This window comes from Hippoglossus stenolepis, chromosome 23, assembly GCF_022539355.2.
Source record: "Hippoglossus stenolepis isolate QCI-W04-F060 chromosome 23, HSTE1.2, whole genome shotgun sequence".
Lineage (NCBI taxonomy): Eukaryota > Metazoa > Chordata > Actinopteri > Pleuronectiformes > Pleuronectidae > Hippoglossus > Hippoglossus stenolepis.
In genome coordinates, this window is record NC_061505.1 from 16,342,984 (window position 1) to 16,353,424 (window position 10,441).

General features: G+C 38.2%; 1 long non-coding RNA gene across 1 annotated transcript; it reads right to left on the reverse strand.

Moving 5' to 3' along the window:
• Window positions 1–9,927: 9,927 nt before the first annotated feature.
• On the reverse strand, window positions 9,928–10,190 carry LOC124851372. Its single transcript, XR_007032425.1, has 2 exons — window positions 10,127–10,190; window positions 9,928–10,024 (listed from the first exon to the last, which is right to left on the reverse strand). It is a non-coding gene; the product is annotated as an uncharacterized LOC124851372 (long non-coding RNA).
• Window positions 10,191–10,441: the final 251 nt, after the last annotated feature.

Consider the following 10,441-nt stretch of genomic DNA (forward strand, 5'->3'; position numbering starts at 1 on the left):
AGATATAAAAACATAATTATATAAAAATATGAAATATTTGATGTTTACTTAAACTGTACCCATATGTATTTCATGCACAGACATTTACTGTGCAATGTGCACTTATTCTAAAATAATGAATTGAATTCTTGAATTCAGGTCAGTGCAGCTTGTCTGCTGTGAGTGACAGAGACTATTGTGACAGACAGACACACCTCTGCTCACACAGACAGCAGGACAAGCAGTTTTAACTTTCCTTAACCGAGTTTGATTATTCAGATTTAACTTTACAATATCAACGTCATTTTGAAAATCATTTTTGTATAAGATGTATATAACATAATTCTGACTTGTCTAAACAACATCCTTGATTCTTTAGCTACTCAAAACTACAAAGACATATCACAATTCAAACTATTTTGTCATTCATGTGTGTGTTGTTTCTCATTAAAGATATCTACAATTCAATTCAAACTTTTATATTATATTATAATCTTTAATTCCAGTTTCAGATTTAATTCTGTCTAGTCATAATTCAAATATATCATATCTACAACAAAATACTAAATAGTTGAAACTTAATATAAGGAATTTAGGCGGTTTTAAGATATCTTCAACTTGGATTGTGACTAGTCAGAATTAAATTGTAGATATCTGAAGCTGCAGATACAGGATGTATGTAATACATAGAGTAAAGTTGCTTTTCGAATACACTGCTGGAGAGGGTCAAATTGAAAGGGAAAACAGAAAAGGAAGAACCACCAAAGACAACATCCTGCGTTTTTTTAGAAGACATCCATAGGAACTTTTGACAGGGTGAGGCATAATGGACTCAAATACGGACTTCTGGATTCCAACTTCAATCTCCCAAAACCCACCCAGTCTGTCATCTCAAGCCTTCTCAACCACCACCCAATAAAAGTTCAAGTTGCCTCCACCATCTCAACATCTTTCATCCCCCCAATAAAGAGGCACAGTTTTAAGTCCCTGGCCACCATAAGCCAAAGTCTATCACAATCAATCACCAATCACATACGTGAACACACACACACCAATGTAAATTTCAAATGACACACTTTACACTAACAATGTGTGTTTCCTTTGTCCTTTCTCTTTCTCTTTCTCTCTCTCTCTCTCTCTCTCTCTCTCTCTCTCTTTTTCTCTTATGCCTATGGTAAAATCAGACCTCACGCCTACAAAAAAACACTCTTTCCTTGATCCACCAAAGGGCAATTATCGGTGTGGTGCATGCACCCAATGTAATTTTACATATAAGTGTACTACATACACCCATCCGATAACAGGTCAAACTATGAAAGTGAGAGGCACCATTTCTTGTTCTACAAAAAATGTGATTTACCTCATATCAAGTGCCCATGTGGTTTAGCATATGTAGGAAAAACACAAAGAGCTTTAAAAACAAGGATAGCAAAACGTAGAAGCTGCATCCAGACGCAGGACCAACGTAACCCAGTGGCAGTACATTTTGGAAAGGCAAACCACCCTGTGGCCTTTTCGGAGATGTGCTGGCATTGAACACGTTAAAGCTCCAAGAAGAGGGGGGATTTATATACCCTCGTACTAAAAAGAGAAAGCTTCTATATTTTCACTCTTGAGACCCTAGCTCCAAAAGTTCTGAACCAAAAATATGAAATTAAACATTTTCTCTAAAAAGCTATAAAAAGCAGCATTGCAAAATGTCATGCATATATGCACTGGTAAATGTCCATATGCATTTACATATTTTTTAAATGAATCTACTCTAAATTCTGAACTGATTGTATTAAAAATGCTTCAGACTTATTCTTTGCTTAGGATGATCTAGGCCTTTTTTGTACATAACCAATAGTTAACATATATTGCATAATTAGATGCTGATATGTTTGTATATGAGCAGACTATATGAATGATTTTTTGAAAGCTATGTATGGATAATGTATTATAAAAAATGTTTTTTAAAATGTACAATGGAGTCTTGATGACACAAACACAAACACGTGCACACAGACACACTGGCTGTGAAGACAGGGCTCGCAGTTTTTTATATATGTGGTTATGACATCAAATCTGAGATGTTTTTTCCGCCCACGCCAGTCACACCTAAACACAATGACCTTAGCAACGGCTTTATCGTAAGTACTAAAAAAACCTTCGTCACGCATTCCAGGATCAGGTGAAGGGTGGAGAAAGAGTCCAACAGATTTAACAGAAAAGACAAAATGTTACAGATTAGAAAGACGTCTCAGATGTCAGGGGTCACCTGAGACTAAGAATCACACTCTCAGACAGGTTGCTACAGAACATGTGATCATTTTTGTTCTGTGACTTAAAGTTGAGTTACATCACAACTCAACCCTTCTGGTAAGTCAGATCTTATCAGGTCATCTAGAATGTTATTTATTCATACATTTCTAATATAAATCAGAATCATCTTTAACTATCAGTTTTTGAGTAAAAATAAAAATGACCTTTAAACTCAGTTGATATCTACGTGGTGACTTGACTCAAATAATAAAAAGATAATATCAACATGAGTCATCATGCATCATGTGTGTGTGTGTGTGTGTTTGTGTGTGTGTGTGTGTGCGCTCGCGTGCGTACTGACATACTGATACTGAGACAAGTGGAAACGCCACAAAAGATAATATTTTGCACTGGTTATCAATACAGTACATATCCCAACCTGGTGATGATACGCTTTGTGCTAACATTTCTATGAAGGACAAAGCTTTGAAAAATAAATTTTGACAATTATATTCAATTTTATTTGTATAGCACCAAATCACAACATACATTATCGCAATGCACTTTACATAGTAAGGTGAAGACCTTACAATATTATACAGGAAGAAACCTCTAGCATAACCAGAATCAATGTGGGCGGCCATCTGCTTTGACCGGTTAATTTCTGTATTTCTACAACTATTTATTGGGCTGGATTTAAACCGGAAGTTAGTATTTTAAGCCTGACATGGATATGGGTTGATTAGAAGTTGCTATATTTATTGTTTCTTAGAAAACTATTTACAGAACAGCCTTACGCCGGGTTCACACCAGACGAGGAAGCGCCGCGCAGCGTCAATTCTCATGAGCGCAGCCGCCTGGCTGTTCACACCAGTCACGCATTTCTCCGCACCAGTCAGCCCGATTCTGCTTCTTCTGCTACTTTGTAATCACACATGTAGCTGATATGACGTTGTATGCTCCGTTCAATGAAGGAGTTCTGGGGTAAATGATGATGGTCTTCACAAGTGACTGACCTACGCAAGCCTATAGCCACTCGGGGCTGGAAATTCCATCATGTGGGGAAACAATCTGGGAAATTGAAACTCCAGGAGAACAGCAGGAAAATCAAAAGTATGGGATGCATATTTCATCATTTATATCATAAATAATATATAATTTATATTGTTTAAAAATCGATTTTCAGTGTGTTTTCTGGCCCGATTCGCCTGCGACGACCGGAAAAAATAGAACAGACGCTGAAACCATCGCGGCAGATCGCGAGCCGGCCGTGGCTCCGCTGCGCTTTGCTGCCGATGTGAACAGACCAATTGATTAATCAATTGGGCTTGAGATCAATGTTGTTGATCACAAGAGTAAGATAACTATTCAGAACAAGTTTTTTATAAACTTCGGTGAATCAATGAACACAACACATGCAGTATTAAGATGTATTAAGGAAAATGCAGGTTTTCCTGAATACATTCAAATACAATTTTTACACAGTACATTGAGTACAATGTACTGTGTAAAAATTGTATTTGAATTTATTTGAATGTTACTTAAAACACGGTTTGACTTCTTCTGACAAGACTCAGTTATAAAAAACTTTTAACAGAGGAAAAAAAACCCTCAGAGATAGCTGTTACTAACTGAGGGATCCCACTCCCAGGATGGACAGAAATGCAATAAATGGTTTGTGTAACAGAGAATTCAAGAAAATAACCAGATATTCTACATTCATGAGAGAAGACAGTGTCTAACATAAGAGAGGAGGAAAGAGACTTTCAATGTGTCAAATGTCCCCCGACAATTGACACATGTTAATTTACTAACATACCAAACAAAAGGGTCTGCTGAACAGTATGTGGCAGTGCAAGAGAATCTACAGAGCCGCCAAACAGGGCAACCAGTGCGTCAGGTTCAATCTGTATTGATGAGATATGAATTTCTTTGATGTGATAACGATTGAGAAGAGCAAGGAGAAGCTGGAAAGAGAAGCTCTGAGTGTCATGTGTCACCCGACCTTCTAGACCAATAGCATCATAACTAAGAGCAGGTCTAAGACAAGCCTGGACTGGCTCTAACTATAAGCTTTATCGTTAAGGAAGGTTTTAAGCCTACTCTTAAACGTACAGATGGTGTCTGCCTCCCGAACTGAAAGTGGGAGATGATTCCATAGGAGAGGAGCTTGATAGCTGAAAGCTCTGGCTCCTACTCTAATTTTAGAGACTTTAGGGACGACAAGTAAACCTGAATTCTGGGAGCGCAGTGCTCTAGTGGGTTGATAAGGTACTATCAGCTCTTTGAGGTATAATGGTGCCATATTATTAAGGGCCTTGAAGGTGAGGAGGAGAATTTTAAATTCTATTCTAGATTTAACCGGAAGCCAGTGTAGCGAAGCTAATACTGGAGAAATGTGCTCTCTTTTCTTGGTTCTTGTCAGGACACGTGCTGCAGCATTTTGGACAAGCTGAAGAGTCTTTAACGACTTACTGCTGGAGCCTGATAATAAGGAATTACACTAATCAAGTCTGGATGTAACAAAGGCGTGGATTAGTTTTTCTGCATCTTTTTGAGAAAGGACATGTCTGATTTTTGAGATATTACGCAAGTGGAAGAAGGCGGTCCTAGAAATTTATTTTAAGTGTGAATTAAAGGTCAAATCAGGATCGAAGATCACTCCCAAGTTCCTGACTGTTTCATTGGAAGCAAGGGCAATGTCGTCTAGCGCAGCTATATCATTAGATAATGTATCTCTAAGGTGTTTAGGGCCAAGTATTAGAACCTCTGTTTCATCTGAGTTTAATAAGAGAAAATTGCAGGTCATCCAGGTTTTTATGTCCTTGAGACATGCTTGGAGTTTAGTTAATTGATTACACTGTTCTGGTTTTATTGACCAGTATAACTGGGTGTCATCCGCATAGCAGTGGAAATTTACCAAGTGTGTCCTGATAATGTTTCCTAATGGAAGCATATATAATGATAATAAAATTGGGCCGAGCACAAAGCCCTGTGGAACACCGTCGTTAACTTTGGTGCGCACAGATGACTCATCATTAATTTGCACAAATTGGAATCGATCTGAAAAATATGATTTAAACCAGTTCAGGGCGGTTCCTTTAATGCTAATTAACTGTTCTAGCCTCTGAAATAAAATTTGATGGTCAATTGTGTCGAATGCTGCACTAAGATCTAACAGAACGAGGACAGACACAAATCCCTGATCTGAAGCTATTAGAAGGTCATTAGTGTCTTTTGCCAAGGCTGTCTCCGTGCTGTGATGAGCTCTAAACCCCGACTGAAAGTCTTCATATATATTATTTTCCTGGAGAAACTCACACAGCTGATTGGCTACAACTTTTTCTAGGATTTTAGACAGGAAGGGGAGGTTGGATATTGGTCTGTAATTGGCTAAAACCTCCGGGTCCAGAGTGGGTTTTTTGAGAAGGGGTTTGATTACAGCTATTTTAAAGGACTGTGGTACATATCCTGATGATAATGACAGATTGATTGTGTTCAGTAACGTACTATCAATTAGGGGCAGAATTTCTTCAAGTAATTTTGTAGGAATGGGATCTAAGATACAAGTTGTTGGTTTACAACATGAGATTATTTTGGTCAGCTGATCAAGGGTGATCAGAGAGAAGCTGTCTAAATAATTGATAGGATTCTCAGCCGTTTCTGAGATTTCTGTTCTTGATAGGGTATTAGTGCCAACTGAGGGCAGGAGATGGTTGATTTGATTTCTAATCGTTAGAATTTTATCATTAAAGAAGTTCATAAAGATATTGCTATTCAGGGATCGAGGAATACTGGGTTCGGTGGAGGTGTGACTCTCTGTCAGCCTGGCTACAGTGCTGAAGAGAAACCTGGGGTTGTTTTTATTTTCTTCTATTAGTGTGGAGTAGTAGGCAGCTCTTGTTTTGTGGAGGGCCTTCTTATAAACTTTAACACTATTTTTCTAGTCTAGGAGATTTTCAACACGGTTGCTGGAGCGCCACTTCCTTTCTAGTTTTCTTGACGCTTGTTTTAATTCATGTGTCTTGGAATTATACCACGGAGCTAATTTACTATGTTTTACACATTTCTTTGTTAGAGGCGCTATTGAGTCTAATGTTAATCGTAATGACTTTACAGAGCTATCGACAAGATGGTCAATCTCAGTGGAGCTAGGGTTTTTATAGAATTTGTTGGTTATATCGACGGATAATACGGGTTTAAATGTAATTGGAATTATTTCCTTAAATGTAGCTACAGCACTATCAGGTAGACATCTAGAAAAGGAGTTTTTTATTAGTGGCATATATTCTGATAATGAAAAATCGAAGGTTATTAAATTATGGTCTGATAGAATCGGATTACGCGGAAGTACTATTAGATGTAAAATTTTGACACCGTATGATAATACAAGGTCAAGTGTGTGGTTAAAACCACGAGTAGGTTGGTGTACACACGGACTGAAACCAATTGAGTCTAGTACTGAAATAAAATCTACGCTAAGGCTATCATTATTATTGTCATCATGAATATTAAAGTCACCAACAATAATCATTTTATCGGTCTTTAGGACTAGGTTTGATAAAAATTCAGAATAAGCCCCAGTAGCACGGTAAACTACAGCAAATATGATTGGCTGTTGGTATTTCTTGGATGGGTGTGGAAGACTAAGAACAAGACTTTCAAATGAGTTGTAGCTTAGTTTAGGTTTAGGATTAATTGATAGACTGGAGTTAAAAACAGCAGCAACTCCACCTCCTCGGCCAAATTCTCGGGGAACGTGTGAATTTACATGACTGGGGGGGGGGTAGATTCATTTAGGCTGACATATTCATGTGGATGCAGCCAGGTCTCAGTGAGGGACAATAAATCAATTCATTGACCTTCAGTTATGCTTCAAAATGTTTACCCTTATCAATGCTGCTAAAACCTTTATCTTTCTGATGTTCTCCTTTACACTTGACATCTATTGCACTTCTGTCCGTCCTGGGAGAGGGATCCCTCACATGTGGCTCTCTCTGAGGTTTCTACCTTCTTTTTACCCTGTTAAAAGGGTTTTTTAGTAGTTTTTCCTTAATCTTGTTGAGGGTTAAGGGAAGAGGATGTCACACCCTATGAGACAAATTGTGATTTGTGAATATGGGCTATACAAATAAAATTTGATTGATTGATTGATTGATTAACTAAAATAACCTTTGACGATAATGATCTTATGTTTAAAAGACCACTTTAAAAGTTTTTGTTTCTTGAGTTGTTGCAGACGTTGTGTTAATTTGTATTAGATTTTTGTGTAGAATTCTCCCTCTGTTATTGTTTGATTTACATAATTTAATGGAACGGTGGACAGACACAATCTCTATGGGGTTGTGGTTGTGTGACTGATCCAGAGGGAGCGCAGAGAAGTGTTTAGCTCTTTGTATTCACTCATCTCCCTCAGGGTTATTTGATGTCATCAAACTCTGTATTATATCTGTCCTGGGTCTATGAAGGTGTTTCAGGGTGGATTTTGGAAACTTGCTGATTTCAGAATGTCTGCTTTCACAGCCGGGTCATTCAGGTCCAGAGGAGTCCTGCAGCTTCACTTCACTCCAGAGTGGCCATCCTGTTTACTTTGACCTCTGCATCTTGCAGGGCCAATATTTGTTTCCTTTGCTCAGTGTTGCATCTTGAAGACTAACCTCTGCAGCCCTCCTGCCTCTCTGGCTTGGCCTTTGTGTACTGTGGGGCTTTGACCTGGTTGGTATGAAAATACCGTGCATTTGTAAATTCTGCATTTGTCAAATACCGGCTGGTGGGATGTATCGTCTCTTTGCAAGGTGTCTAAAAGAGTTACCCCTTCATATGGAAAATGTTTTAGAGATAATCTCGATACAACAGATGATGCTCGGTTACGTTGTAACCTTGGTTCTCTGAGTGAAGAGACTATCTCTCCCACTCTAAGGCCTCTCGGAGACATGTGTCAATCAAACTATTAATGGATTTCACGCCAACACAGGTGTTTTATAGGTGAACTGCAGGGCGTGGCCGGGCAAGCTGGTGTATATAAAAGAAATGTCTACGCACCTTGAGAGCAGGGGGATCATTCCCCATACATATAGAATATGTAATAGAGTGGAGAGGTAGTCTCTTCACTCAGAGAACCAACACTACAATATAACCAAGTGTTCCGTTTATTTTATGTTTCTGTACCTCATGTGTTTTCTAATGAGCAGTGAAATATTATTGTTACATTGATTTTTTGATTGTATTCATTACCAAAGCAATCCAACATTATCATTTACATTTTAATGCTTACATAAATGATTACCAAGAAGGAAAATGTCCATTAAAAGTTATAATTAGCTGGTCATGTTTGTAGATACAAGGAATTTGGTAACACGTAGCGACCTCTGCTGGTCACTATATTTAATGAAGCTACTAATGTGTGCTGCTCAAGGTATTTTATATGAAAAAGAAAATAGAAGAACATACAAGTCATTTATTTATGTTGCATATACATATATTTATTGATGCATTTATTAATTTACAAATTTTTTGTCTATCTACTTAATCTTACCAATCTATTTTCTATAAGTCAGGGGTTTCCATAAAACCAAAACCAGTGAATTTGAACATTTTTTTGGTAATTTTGATTTTAAATCTGACAAAAATAACAGCTGAGATCTAAGAGCTGAAATCTCATTCACAAGGAGAATTAGTGAAGGAGTCTGAAACCAGACAGAGTCAAAATGTTCCAAAGTGTCAGTTTGTCTTGAAGAACCATCACAGAGCAGATTAATGAAGTGATAACATACAAGTACATCACAAGACATTTCTAGATTCTCTCACTGTAAAGAAACAATAGACAGAACAAACATCATCCAAATATTCATTAATGCATTAATGTTATAAGAATCACTATTGAGACAATAACTGTTTTTATAATGTAAGGATGTGTTCTCTCTCTTTCACTCAAGGAAGCACCATCCACGCATGCTGTAGCAGACAAATGGTTTTCTTTCTTCACAGGAAAATAACCTCCAGTTTCCTCCCTCATCCAAATCTGCAACACCACATACGACTTTCATCGAGCCAAGTTCGTGTTTACCCTGATACCAGGAGCTGAATGAGTAGTTACTCCCGTCGGACCAGTAAATCTGAGGATCTCTGTACAAACCGATCCATGCCCATTTGAGAGGTTTTATCAAGTTCTTTATATTTTTCTTTATCTTGTCGTTGTCAGCGTTGTTCCTCACAGTGACCAGATCTGTGTAGTGTTCTCTGCAGTGCCTCTGAGCCTCAGTCCAATTCTTTGATGTATTCACCAGCACAAAGTCAGAATCCTCTAATGTTCCTGCAGTTAAGTTTGAGAACAAAAGAGGGATTGTTGAGATCACACAATGGTTTTCAAAATCATATCTTATACATTATGTTGTGTAGTAAAGATCAATATAAAGCACATCATTACCTCTGTAGCAGACAAATGGATACTGTTTATTGCAGTGATCATCAAACCATTTTCCATTTTTATTCTCGAACACACACAGCTCATTGGCTTTATTATTGTTTGGCTCCTTACTATCCCAGCTGCTATCTTCAGCTCCACTCTGGTTGAACCCATCTGACCACTTCCAGTCAATATGACTGTACAGGCCAATCCAAACCTCAGAGCTTTTACCAGCGGCGGGAACTGTGTCTTTAAGTTTCTTCATTTCTTCAGTGTTTTCAATAGTGGCCAGGTCTGTGTACGTCTCTCTGCAGTAGCTCTGAGCTTCAGTCCAAGTCATCTTATCAGGCACAAAGTGGTACTGATGGAGGAGGCATGTGGAGAAGGTGAGGCACCCTGAGGATGAAACCAGTTATTTTTGTTATGTACGAGGACTCAAATTAATCTCTATATTCAGATTTCCTGTTAGACATCATACAAACAGTGAAATTCACTGACCTGAGAGACACAAGACACCAATGAAGATCCCTTCCATCCTGATGCTGCTCTGTGGACTGTCTGTGCCAGTGTTCACCACTAACACCAAACTGAACTAGTTCTAGTGCAGCTTTAGGGAAATGTAACACCAGCTCCTCCTCTTCTACTGAAAATAGTCAGTGTTCTGTTGAACTCTTTATGCAAAAAGGCAAAGATGCAAACAACATAATTTTTCTCTGGTGTCATCTCACTATGCAGATAGTTCTGATCGTATCAGACCAAGACTGGTCTCTGCCTCCACCCCTGTGCAGGTGGTGAGTGAATGAATGTCTGTTT